This window comes from Alligator mississippiensis, chromosome 6 (assembly GCF_030867095.1).
Source record: "Alligator mississippiensis isolate rAllMis1 chromosome 6, rAllMis1, whole genome shotgun sequence".
NCBI classification, from domain to species: Eukaryota; Metazoa; Chordata; order Crocodylia; family Alligatoridae; genus Alligator; species Alligator mississippiensis.
The window spans coordinates 19,817,023-19,830,307 of NC_081829.1; the positions used below are offsets into that span (position 1 = coordinate 19,817,023).

General features: G+C 43.8%; 1 protein-coding gene across 2 annotated transcripts in view; it reads right to left on the reverse strand.

Moving 5' to 3' along the window:
* MARCHF8 (membrane associated ring-CH-type finger 8) overlaps positions 1-11,775 on the reverse strand; it is a 181,183-nt gene extending 169,408 nt beyond the window's left edge. The window contains exon 1 of one of the 2 annotated variants that reach the window (XM_059729688.1): positions 11,634-11,775. The gene's annotated coding sequence lies outside the window, so the exon portion shown is untranslated. The remainder of the gene's footprint in view (positions 1-11,633) is intronic. The other variant, XM_059729689.1, reaches the window with a different exon arrangement.
* Between the last annotated feature and the right edge of the window lie 1,510 nt (positions 11,776-13,285).

Sequence of the window (13,285 nt, forward strand, 5' to 3'; positions counted from 1 at the left end):
TTGCTTTAAAATTAACCTGAATAGGAAACAACACCACTATCACCACCACAAAAAAAATAAAAACCCCAACAAACCAAAGCATGGACTAAATAAAGATCCAAGATAGTAAGGTGAACGCAGTATTAAGAAACCGGACATATTTATGAGGTTAAAAGCTGAAAGACGGAATATACTCATTTCTGACTTCCCTTCAAAGTCGAGATAACTTCTTAAATAGTAGAGATCTAATCATTTTTAAAAGGCAAAATTCTGTCAGTGGAAAATGTTCACTGAAAAAGGTCAGAAGCATTTAAGCCCTTCAGATCTGCCTGAAGTTTCAGACCAGTCACATTCAGGCTCCAAATAGGAAAAAAAAATTCCTGGGAATGAACCCTAAAGTGTCCAAGCAACATAATTTGATAAGGAAGCCAATACTACTAGGTATGTTCATTTTTCCAGTGGAAGACTCTATTAAAAATGTATACTGACAAGTGTTAACATTGTGCACAATATAAATTGGATTGGACAGACAGTGCAATGTGGATACAGGGCAAAATGGGTTTGATTTTAAACTGTTTCATTTTAAACTGTACTTCAACAATGTAAATGCTGGTGTTATAGAATCAAGAGAAGAATTCCAAGTCAAACAACTAAATTTCTTTGAGCTTACCCTGTGTCATGACAGCTAGCATGTTTCACCCCAGACATGGCTCCATCTGTGATGGGTGCCCCAGGGCAGTGTTTCTCAATCCGTGGTATGCGTACCCCTGGGGGTACGCGAGACACAGGCAGGGGGATATGCGGGTGCTGCGTTCTGGTCTTTGCCTGCTTGAGCCAGAAGTTCCAGCTGCTGCCCCTCCTGCCATGTCTGGTTTCGCTGGGGCTTTCTCTCCCTAGGGTCAGTGTGCCAGGGGATAGGGAGGGAGGCCCTGTGCAGGCTGCTTTGCCCCAAGCTGCGGTGGAAAAAGTGGGACTCAGCTCATGGCAGCCAAATCGAAAGTGCCACAGTGGGCCTTCCAGTTTCACTTTTGCCACATCGATCAGCTGGGGGTAGGTACACAAGATACCAAAGGTTGAGAACCACTACCCCAGGGTACAGCTTGTATAGCACTATTAAATTAGTACAGTATTTTAGGATGAAGAAAGTTCAAACCACTTAGCTTCTCCTGCTACTGAAAAGTGACCAGAAAGCATGCAGAAAAATGTTCTCCACCCATTAGGGTTAGTCAGCATCAGCGCTGACAGATGTGGAGAAACAAACAAACAACCCCTCCAAAAAAGACCACTTTACCAAAAGAGGAAATGCATTAGTTTGACCCAGCTCCCCAGCACCTATCGATCGGGCACTTCAGCAGGGCCTTTTGGCACTTTTATCTAAAGCTGATTCAATCAGTTATTAAATAAAAGCACTAAAAAGTCCTGCTGAAATACCCAATTTAAACAGATGCTGGGCAAGCCAGGTCAAACTATACGTTTCCTCTTCTGGGCATGCACTGCGCTCAGCACAGGGGTGCACCACGCTGGAAGTAAAGCACTGTTTTTGGTTGTGGTGGGGGTCTTTTTCACATCTAAGCAGTCTAATTGGACCTTTACGGAAAGCTTAAAATCACATTCTTCTCTTTGTATCATAACTGAACCAGTGCCCAGAATGGTACTAGGGCATTAGTTCTCAACCAGGGTGCTGTGGCACCCCAGGATGCTTTGAAATCCTTTCAAAAGGTGCCACACAATGTTAGGACTGTTAGGTGTGCAAATATGATTTACAAGATCATCCCAGAGATTTCAAATAGGAATCCAGAGTGTTAAAAATATTTGACTTGTGATCATTTTTCTGAGTCCCTGGCAACAAAAGAATTCCTCTATTTTTTTTTCTCTATAGTAAAAAAACAAGTGAAAACTAAGAGTTAGCATCTTCCCAGAGGTGCCTTAAGTCTAAAAAGGTTGAGAACCACTGCACTAGGGAATCCTGTACTGCCAAATGTACTATATTTTTAACTATACCTAAAAACTACTGCCCTGGAAGAAGTCAGCAATATCCTGTTTTAAAGGAACCTGTGCTGTTCTGCCATTGGCACCACATGCTTCTAGATGTGGTATGGTAGTGTGGGAGGAAAAAGATTTTAGCTGAGAATTGTTTGGTTTCTTGTGAGATCTTGTTAGATAGTGGTAAGTAAACAAATCTCTGCAATGCATATTCCCCCAAATTTCCTAAGAGATCTTGCTGAATCTTCACAATGCAACGATTTAAAAACAGTTTCCTATACGTACCACTACAGGTGGTGATAACAGGAAAAAGCACTTCATGAAATATTGGGCCCAATTCTACAAAGTGCTAAACATTTCCAATAAAAAGATGACTTGCATCTGTTCTTACAGTACCAATTTTCCATTTGGAGGTTCCAGAGACATCCAGTTCTGCTGAGCTTATAACAAGATCAGAGCTTGATGTGGTACATCTGTCCACATGCTTTAAATTAATATGTTTATAATTAGAGATCAGAGGTAGAAATAGAAGGCAGGTTAACATTAGTATTCTGCTGGTTGAGCACTAGCAGCAGACAGTTATAAGTTACCCACTGGTCTTCTGTATGCCATGCTGTAGACACTCAGGTTCAAAGATGACCTCCAGAATCTGTGCTTCAAAGTACAAGCCAACATCACACACATCTATCATCTTTCTTGTGGGGAGTGCAGAAGAGGAAAGTGCAAGCAGTTACCATTCAGATAAGGGAAGAACTCACAAGATCCCTGAGTTCATCTCCATCAAAGCTTAGAAAGAGTAGAGAGAAAAAGATATTTTTTAAGTCTGCTTGGACAAAGAAAACATTAAGTACAGAGCAGCAGGGACATCCTGACTGCGCATACTGGTGAAGATGGTCACAAGCCTTGAAAGTGAATCAGCATCCCTTACATCTGTCAGACTGAAATGGTACCTCTTATAGGAGGCAATTTGGAAAGCTTGGTGAGAAAACATTGCTCCACCTTATTGCCCTTCGACAAGTAGAATGACAAGCAATAGTACACAGGTGTGATTTCATTTGCCAACTAGTTTTCGATATGCTCTGGTCTAGTGAGTAAAAACAACAGGAACACAAACCTAGTTACCTGCTTGATCACAAAGGATGACAGGGATCTTCAACTAGCAGTGATTGAGAGTGTTCAGCACTTTGTAAGATCTGGCTTTTGTTCCTCCACTTTCAAGTGGCAGACAAGGTTCTTTGGGTGAATCTGATATCTTTTATTAGACCAACTCAAATAGTTGGTAACATTCGTCTTTCCACTTTCAAGTGACCTTTTCTAATGATTATGCAAGAGGTTTCACACAACTGCAGTCCATTTCTATTCATCCCCTCCCCAACTGTTAGAAGAAATACTTTCAGGCCTTCCAAACCAATGACTCATTCATTTTATTAATTATTAATCCAATCCTTTTTGCGTCACTTATACTTTAGTATGATTACAGTGAACATACAGTCAACCATAGTGAACAGCATGGGAAATGGACAGGAAAACGTGGACAGAGGATCTCGTGTTATCATTTCCTTACCATGCTGAACTGTACCATCTTCATCTTAATTCTCTTTTTTGTGAGGACTTTCCTATGTTTTTAGAAAGAAAGTAAGATGGGATAAATGATAAAAAGGCATTTCCCCATTCTGTGACTTATAACCTCTTGTAATCTGCAAAAAAGCCCAGCCATACAGAATTCCATTCTTGAAAGATTTGGGTCAACAATATTAAAATATGGTTTCTCTCATACCTCTAAGCATACAGAAGGGAGAATCTCTCCTCTAAAAGACTGTGAGCTGCAGAGGTCAGGGTTCTTTCCCTACTCACCTGCTAAAGCAAGCAGCAATCTGTATAGCTGCCTCATCCCTTAAAAGGAGACAGGGCCAAAGGGGTGCAGTGCTGCAGCAGTAAGCAGGGGAAGGCGGGAAGCAGAGGGGGAGAAGCATAGGGATGGGGGGCAGGGATTCTTATCTGCTCTGGGAACTTGAAAAAGTGCCCAAAGGCTCCCGCAGGGAAATCTGTCTGCACTGGGGTGGGGAAGGCTGGGAGCAGCAGATTCAGCCACCTGCAGCACAGGTTGCTGTTCCCACACCTCACTTTGGCAGTTCCTGGATCTATCCCTGCAAGGTTATATCTTTAGTTCGTTTTGATATTCACAAGCTGCTGTGAAATGACCATATTTTTCTATATTTTATTAATTGTTTGGAATAACTTCTTTGACCTACATTTACTCAGAGATTTTTAACAAAGGGATTGTGACCAATATTCACTATTTAAAAATCAACTATTTGAGCTATTTTTATTGAACACACATGCAGCATGAAACTCTTGATTCTATGAATCATGGGCACCCAGGCAGGAGGTGCAAGCATTCAGGAAAATGCAAATTCCACATTTCCTTTCTGCAAATGTTCTGTAATACTCTTTTAATACGTACAGTTTCTAGAAATGTCTGACTCCTTGAAATAATCACTGAAAACAACACAGTCAAAATAATTTTTAAAATCCCTATTCCAGAACATTTTCCCTGTATTTGCCAGACTAGTAGAAAAGTTGAAATAGTCTGTTTTCCTTGAAATTGTTTGGTGGTAAGCAGGGTGTAGTCAAATTTCCTTCTGGATATGTTGTTTCATATTTCAGAGGAATAAAAAGACGCAAAAGTAAAACGTTTTGTTCAAGGTAATTTGCATCATCATCATCACCACCGCCGAGCTCAGAGACACCTTACTACATAAGAAATTTCTGCCCAGAAGAGCATTCCATCTTTTTACTCCTCTGAAATATGAAACACCATAACCAGAAGGAAATGTGACTACATCCTGCTTACCACTGAACAATTTCAAGATATACAAACTATTCCGACTTTTCTCTGAGCCTAATCTGCATAACAAAATGAACTGTTCCAAACAGGAGATTTTACCACACCTTCAACTCTCCTATGAAATATGAACTTTCATTTCTACCCATAAGAACTTGTACGATCTATTCTCCTATGCCTGAAAAAGATTGCTTGATCCCAAAAGCTTGCAATTAAAGAACTTTTTTTTGCAAAAATCTACTTGGACTAAATACAGACACTGGAATTATGATACATTATAACCTGCCTAACATCCGACTCCCCAGGTAACCTCTCTACTTTTTACCAGCCATATCTATTCGCTCCCTCCCCCCACCCATTGGCTACAGCTACATTCATTCCCCTTCCCCCACCCCCACCTGTCCGTCACCCATTGACTACCTCAATTCACATTTTCACTTCCTTTTACACGTACTGGCCTCTAGTTGCTTTACTATTCCACCCAGGAAGAGTACAAACTAACTACAGATGCTTCCTCAGCCTGATAAAGGGTACCTGAAAGCTTGCAAAGAAGAATTTTTCCAACAATCTGAGTTGGTCTAATAAAAGATATTGGATTTACCCAGAGAACGTTACCTGCCTATGTCCTTAGACTTAGACCAACATGGCTACAACCTACACCCTGGAAAGATGGGGATTATCACACTCCCTACCTCACAAGGTACTCTGATGATAAAATACAATAAAGGTACTCAACAGCTTTGTGCAGCTATGTACCAAAAGTCTGAGTAGTCAAGAGAAATTAGGTGAATCCTAACAAGCCAGCAAAAGGAAGGGAGAGAGAGAAGATTATACACAGCCCTAATAATTACTGATGCAGAGAGAAGGTAGAAGTCCATGGAGTTACACCAGGGATTAGTTTGATTCAATATGTACCAAGTTCTATGAAATCCACAGCCCTTCAGTAATTTCTTGCATCTTTAATTTAAATGAGAAGTAATAGCTGCAATTAATTTATTTTATCTGGAGTTCATAGATGAGCATTTTTAAAAAGACTTTCAACTTCAGAAGTCTGTCAGAAAGATCCATAGTTACCTCTCACCTTGTGATGAATAATGCAAAACAGCCCTGTCACTGTCATCATCAGATCACTGTAACAAAATAAACTTCTCATAGAAAAGGAATGGCTAAGAAACAATTATAAAATGCTTTCATGCCTGAAAGCAACAGGATATTTCAATGCAACAGGGTTAACGCTGCAAAAGAACACTAATAGTTAGAAAGTGGGAAGTTGCTTTATCAGTTTCAGTTTAGTTATGCTGTTATTTTTCCCCACTCCATTGCAGTCACACATGCTGCTTTTTAAATAGCTCTTAGCATCCAGTTGACCACAACTTTCAGAGCTAAGCACCTGTACTTATTACTTGAAGCAAAGAAATCCTTTCGCATAATAGATCACTATGCATTTTTAACATCCTTGATATTCAAAATATTGCCCTGAAAATGCTATTTATCAGTAAATGCTATTTATCTTCATATAGTATCTCTTCCAATTTGGTTGCCACAAGGATAGCAGCCACATTTAACAAACAACACAGTGGCTACAAAGCTACAGGAAAAACAAATGATATTTACCAGAGAGGCTTCCAAACTAAACTAGATAACAAATCAAGCAGCTGGTAGATTTCCAAAAGACACAGAGCTCCCAACAAGAGACTTGTGCTTACACATGCTTTTTCAGTCTGTTTTCCTCTCAGATACATCACTCACTCACTGTATAACAATTTTGCTGTACAGATGCTTATTAAAAGACCTTTCCTGTCCCAAAAAGAGGAAACAAGGATACCATTGGCTTTCGCTTTTCATCTACCCAGCACCTGCTATCCCAAACAGCCAAGTAAAGGTGGAAAAAGAAAGTCACCACAAGTATGTTACACCATTGTGAATAGATTAAATGGTGAACCACAACTACAAAAACAGAGAAGTGTAGACATTTATGAGACTCCTGCCATCAGATCCACACTACAGAAATGACGCAGAAAACATGTACTGAAAGGCTTTTTTTTTCGTTCACTTATCTTCAGATAAAGAGTGCTAGGATATAGCAATATACCTACATCTTTCCATTCATTTAACTCTTGTGATAGTGGATTTCATAGTCACAAGGACTGTAATAAAGGAGAGGTTGGCTTAATGGCGATTCACCCTCAGTAAACACACTGTGCTTTTAAACTAGAAATAGAAGGATTGGGGAGATTACTCCTGTCCTGGGTGACCCAAAACGCCAGTAGCAGCAGACACAAAAATAAACCTCTTAGGAATCCCCTCAGTTCCCGTTGGCTGGTTTCTATTTGAAGGGGGCTCCTGCACTGACTTTCATTAAATAGAGTACCCTCTTACTAAAATAAAAGCTGATAGTTGTTAAGTTTAACGAGAAAAAGACCATTAGTATTATTCTTATGGCTGCCAGTACACCTATTTGAATTGCCTCTCCTGCCCTCCTTTATACTGAGGACTATGGAAGGACACGTACTTGGGAGCCCAAATTACTCAAGTGTTTGCACACTGCTAATGGTATAATTCAAATTCCCTTAAATAGCTGAAACTATTTAAAAGTCAATCTATTATTACTTGATCAAAACTGACCTGTTCCAATCCTGCAGACTAAATTCCATCCTCAGCAACATCCCATCATCTCCCATGGATATAACCAGGTGCAGGTGACAAAATTTAGTAAACAGTTCAGCTAATGAGAATATAATCCATCTCCCTTTACCACAGCTATGGTGGCTTCACAAAGCTGTGAGCAACAGCATTCATAACAGTTTTTGTTCTTTAAAGTCAGAAAATTTGACCCAGAATACACAAAGTAAATTTGTTGATTAAAAGGCATTTTACAGTCATTCTTCATAGAGCTGCACTACTGTACAGTATAGGAACTGAAATATTTCTAAAAATAAAGTGAGGGGTAGGAGCAAACATAATATACTATTGGAGTAGGGAAGTCAAATACACTAAGGATACTCTGCATTAATGCTCTTCATTCAACTCAAATTCTACTTTCTTTCCTTTTCCTGTCTTTTGCAGCTACATTTTTTGATCAAAAGGAAATGGCAGATGCTAAATCCGGACAAAACTGAGGGGACACTACTGCCACAAGGAAAGCATCTGATGGAAGTTTACATCTCTTATAGTGAGGGTATAGGTGCGTCTTTTCCAACATGGTACATAAATTTGGCCCGTACTAGATTCATCCCTTATTCTAAAGACTAGCATAGTAGCAGTGGCCTTAAAGTATCTTTCAGCTGCCTAACAAGTGAGATTCCAGAATGTAAGGTACCTTTTCTCAGATGCAGATCCTGACATTACTACTCACAATCCAGGTCACATTCAGGCTGGACTGCTCTTCTTGGTATTGTTCTTGAAGGCCAAACAGGAACTTTTGGGCAAGGTAAAGGCTGATGACCACCTCAGAAATAGGAATACCTTCCCCAAACAGATACTACCCAGATGCCAGACATATTCCAGGCTCTCTCCTGGCTATAACAAGTGCATTGAAAGGTTAATCTGGGATTTTTAAAAGATGCCTAAAGGAATAATGTAATCAATTTTTACTAAATCCAAATGCAGGACCCGATTTCCTGAGGTCTTAGAAATCTTACCCCTTGTTACTATCATGCTTTGTGACCTGCCTACTGGAGAGAAACCTACTCCAGTACGTTCTGGAATGGCAGCAAAGCTTTAATGATATTAATGCTGGTGATTCTTGGGATGAAGGATTCCAGGATGTTTTCAGTCTAGTTCCCTAACCTATGATATTATGTTAGATCTCTAGTGAATCCCCAACGTGCTGCGAAACTTGCCAGTTCATGTAGGCCTTAAACAATATCAGTTTTAGATGGGCCCCCTGGTACCAAATACAAGGGAGTAGTATTTTGCTTATACCATTGGTCTGATACAGTTTGAATCTGATGACATTCCAGGCATCAAAGTTCAGCTCCCCTCACCTCCTCCCCAGGATTTGATAATGAAGAGAAATGTTAACAGCAGACAATTGTCTGGAGAAGAAGATATTTGAGTTTTCAAATTGCCTGGATCAATGATGTTATGTTATACTTTACTGCAATTTCAAGCATGTATCTTTAAAGTATGTCAAATATGCACAGTGCATAAGAATGAGCCCCTTACTCAGTGTTTTATTAATCTAAACAAGCAATAGTTGCCTAATCTTTTACGTGACTCTTTTAAATGTATGTGGGGCAGCTAGAAGTGCTGGCAATGTATATCTGTCTCTTCCATGCACAACCACACACACAAGCACACTACCTTTGAACTAGCTAGCTTAGACACTGCCTGCCATCCAGCTGCCACAGCTACCTGGCAAACAGAATATCCCTATCTAGTGTCTACACCAGCTTCAGTCGCATCTCTGACTGCAGAAGACATACCTTAAGGCTGGGGATGTGTTGTAACACACATTCTGCTAATGATTTCTGAATATATTTTGATGCTTTTATGTGTAATTAGACATGTTATATAGGAACTGCCACACAACAGCTAGTACTGTCATCTGCTTTAGCATTTAATTTCTCCTGGTTTTATTCATTTTAATTTTTTAATGGGAGCTAGGTGCAAATCTAGGGGCAGACTTTAAAACAGCAAAACCTACCCTTTGATCTATTTGTATTTACCGTGGATTTTCTCCCTAGCACTATTCCATGTAATTAGCCAGTAAGAAACAAAAAAAAGGTTAAGCAAAGGCAAAGAAGATGGTAACTTAAGAGCAAGTAACCACTTACATCAGACACTCCAATATGCAAAGACACTAACAAACCTAACCAAATACCACAGTAGGTTCACAGTCTAGATAACTTTTTTTTTAAAAAACACAGCACTGTCCAAAGTGTTATTCAATAAATTTGTATCAACTTGCTGGAGCTGGAGTGAGCAGTTTACTCGAGTCCTTATGTGGCCTCAGCACAAAAACTACTACAGTATTGCAAAGGTTAGTCAAAGGCTGTCTAAATGGCAGCCCACAGGCCACATGCAGCTTGTGATGGATTAAGATGCAGCTCCTGGCCACCACAGGCTTGCAGAGAAGTGTATGTGTGCATGGGAGGGGAGCAGCATATGGTGGAGCAGTGAGGGGCCGGCCTGTGCAGGGCAGCAGCAGGGGCATCAGTGGTGTAGCTAGTGCTAGTGGGACCTGCTAGCCATTCAGCCCCCCACCACTTACAAGTTGGACAGCCCTGGGTAAAGTATTGTCTTTCCATAGTAGCTATGTTCTTGAAGGGACATCGCCCTTGCTAAAAACGAAGCAGTTAGGTGCTTTGCTGTATGGATTTCTGACGCAACGTCAACAAGCACAACTGCACAGCCCTGCAAGGACTTACTAGAGCTTGTAGTCTTGATCCAAAATCTGGAATTCCACAATGGAAAATGCCTTCTTATCTATCTCCTGCATGTAGTCAAAGCTGACTTGCACTACCTGAAAAGCCATGGTTTCCAGTTCGCTGAGCTCTCCAGCCGAATCAAATCTTATTTATTTTTTTATTTTTTTTAATTTTCACCAAACCGGAAGCTCCCCAACCCTGCAGTTACTCAGTGAAACTAAACTTGCCCTCCACTGATAATAGTAGAGCCAAACTGGCAATAAATAAATAAATAAATACATACATACATATAATTTTACTGGATATCTGCAGGGGTCTCCCATAGTGCCTCCTCTCAAGCACACTCACACCTATTCAGTCAGACCTGGAATCAGAGGCCAGTATCCTAGCCCCAGGGCAGGCCTAGGCCGGGGTTTGGGAGGATTTGGTAAGAATGTACTGAACAGGAGATGTTTCTAACAAAACATTTGAGCTCAGCAAAACAGCATTTTTTTGGGTGAAATTGTTTCATCTGATGGTTTCCCAACAAGTTCTGCTAGTGACCTCCTCACTCGTTCTTGGCAGTGGTTCGGACCCTATTCCAGTTGCAGAAGGTACACTTCCCCTTTCAGGTTACCTCCTCTACTTGTCCTCCCACCCTAGGTAAGGTGGTGGCATTACTGTCCTGCCCAAGGAGGGATCTCAAAGTTTCAGCTCTTCTCCAGGCCTTCGGAGTCCTTCCAGTCTCACTCGCCCAGCAACCTCGAGCTGCCTGTGCTGGGCTACACGATGAGACCGCTGGCCTACTGACACAAGCTGACCGCGCTCAGTAGCGCCATTAAGACACTGGACCCGTTGGACCACGTCTGAACTAGACTATCCTACAGTTCAGTTAAAAAGAATTCAGTTTTACAAAGCGGCGTGAACCATCCTGGGGCTTTTCCTTGCGCTTCCTTAAAACCGGGCACAGAGTTGAACTTTGAGGACGACTGGCAATTTTTTTCTGGTCACCCCTTCTATTTGCCAACTGGAAACAGCCACGAGTTGATTTCCTAAACTGTGAACAGCCTCCGCGCCCACCACCTGTGCCGAGCTCGGGCACCGCCACCCTCCTCCTTCCTCCTCCTCCTCGGGGAGGCAGCTCCGCAGGCAGCCGCCCCCGGCCCGGCCCGGCCCGGCCCGGCCCCAGCCCCGCGCCTCCTGCGTGGCGCCTGCGGCCGGCGACACCCCGCGCGGGGACAGGCCGGGGCGGCAGGAGCCCGCGGCTGTTCGCAAACCCGGCTTGGATGAAGTGAGGGCGTTTCCAGGCAGCAGCTGCCCGCCGGGGGGGCGACCTGCGACCGGAGCGGGCCCCGCGAGGACAGCGCCGGCCCCGCTCCCCGCCGCCTGTTGCTCGCGCGGGGCCGCCCCGGAGAAGCCGCCGGCCCCGCGAAGGGCGGCTCCCCCGGCCCGGGACGTGGCCCCGCCGCGCTCACCTCGCTGCCCCGCGCGGGGCCCGGCTGGTCCGGCGGCTGCAGCGGGCCGCGCTCGCGCCCATGCTCATGCCCGTGGCCGTGGCCCGGCCGGGCTCGCGGCTCCTGTTTACACCGGGAAGCGCCTGCCCGTCAGCGCCGCCCGCCCCGCCCCGCCCCGCCCCGCCATGGCCGGCCTGGGGGCGGGAGCCGGGCTGGGAGCAGACTCCGCCCGCGGGGCCCTGGTACCTGCCCGTCTCCCGGCCGGGCCCGCCACTGACGGACACCCCGCCTCTCCCCCCCGGGCTGCCTGCCTGCCGCAAGCGCGCCCCCCCGTGCAGGTGCGGAGCGAGTGACGGAGGCTGCAGCCCCTTCCCCACCCCGGGCTTCCTCTCCGCCGCCCAAATGCCCGCCCCCCCCCGCCCGCTGGTGTTTCTCGATAATAAGGGGGGCCCCTGGAAAGGCAGCTCTGCCCTTTCCCCTCGCCTACAGCTAGGAGGGAAAGTGAAACTCCTGGTCTGACACGCCTCACCCCCGGGAGCTGCGACCCCGGCGGTGCCCCCGTGCCCCGCTCCCGCCGGGGCTTCTCGTCTCCATCGGGACCCAGGCGCCGGGCTGCCTTGCGGGGCAACGCAACGCACCAGGGCCCAGCCAGACACAGCGCCCAGGCCCTGAACCACGAACAGCCCTTTCCGCACTTATCGCATGTGAGGGTCACACGAAACACGTCTGAACATGACGCCGGTTCTTCGCTTTGCAGGTTGGGCTTTTCTTTCTTCCAGAGCGTTCATTGCGCACTTCGTGGGCTGTTTCTAAGTGCTTCAGTCCTTAGCAGCCTTCTCCCAGCTGCTTGGCTTAATGTTATTGTCTTCACATCTCTCTTGCAAACTTCTTTAAAGCCGAGATAAGGATGCTGGAGTGGTTGTCTTCTTGCACAACGGCTCATTGGGCATTTGCCCATCATCCCTTCTCCGCCGGTGACCAGGCCACGGACATTAAAGCTGACCGGGAAGAGAATGGATGCCCACTATGTCGGCACATTTGGGATTAGCTATTGCTAAAAGGATATTTATACAGACTGCCTGCTGGGTGCCATCTTTAACTATATGGTATTATTTCACCAGTTCTAGTACAGACCAGACTTAAGAGTTAAACATCCAAATCTCAAGATTTTAACATACCATCAAGTACATATCCAATACCACTCTTGTTGTTCCTTAACAGGATAACTACTTAAAGCAGCATTTCTCAAAGTGTATAGGTGCGGACCTGAATTTTGTAGATGCATAAAATTAAGAGGTTAGATGTGTGAAAGTCTATAGAGAAAATGGGAAATAAAAGGTTGAAAATGACACAAGAAAAGGTGAAAGTACTAAAATAAACTCTCATTGTAAAAGATCCCTTACATAATAAAATTGGCCCATTATGTTATCTCTGGCTGCTGCAAGAGTTGTAGCAATTTCTTACTTCAGCTCTGTAAGTAGGAGATATTCAAGGGGTCTTTTAGAAGGCCAGAGAGGTTCATACAGATTTTCTAGAGACATGGGAAGAGACAAATCTGTTAAACTGGAGGAGGAAAACAAAATAAGGATGATTTGAAAAATGTAAAGAGAAAAATTTCACCCCTCGAAATATTATTTCAAAACTTAAGAACAAATGGAAAAGAGCTTGTAAAA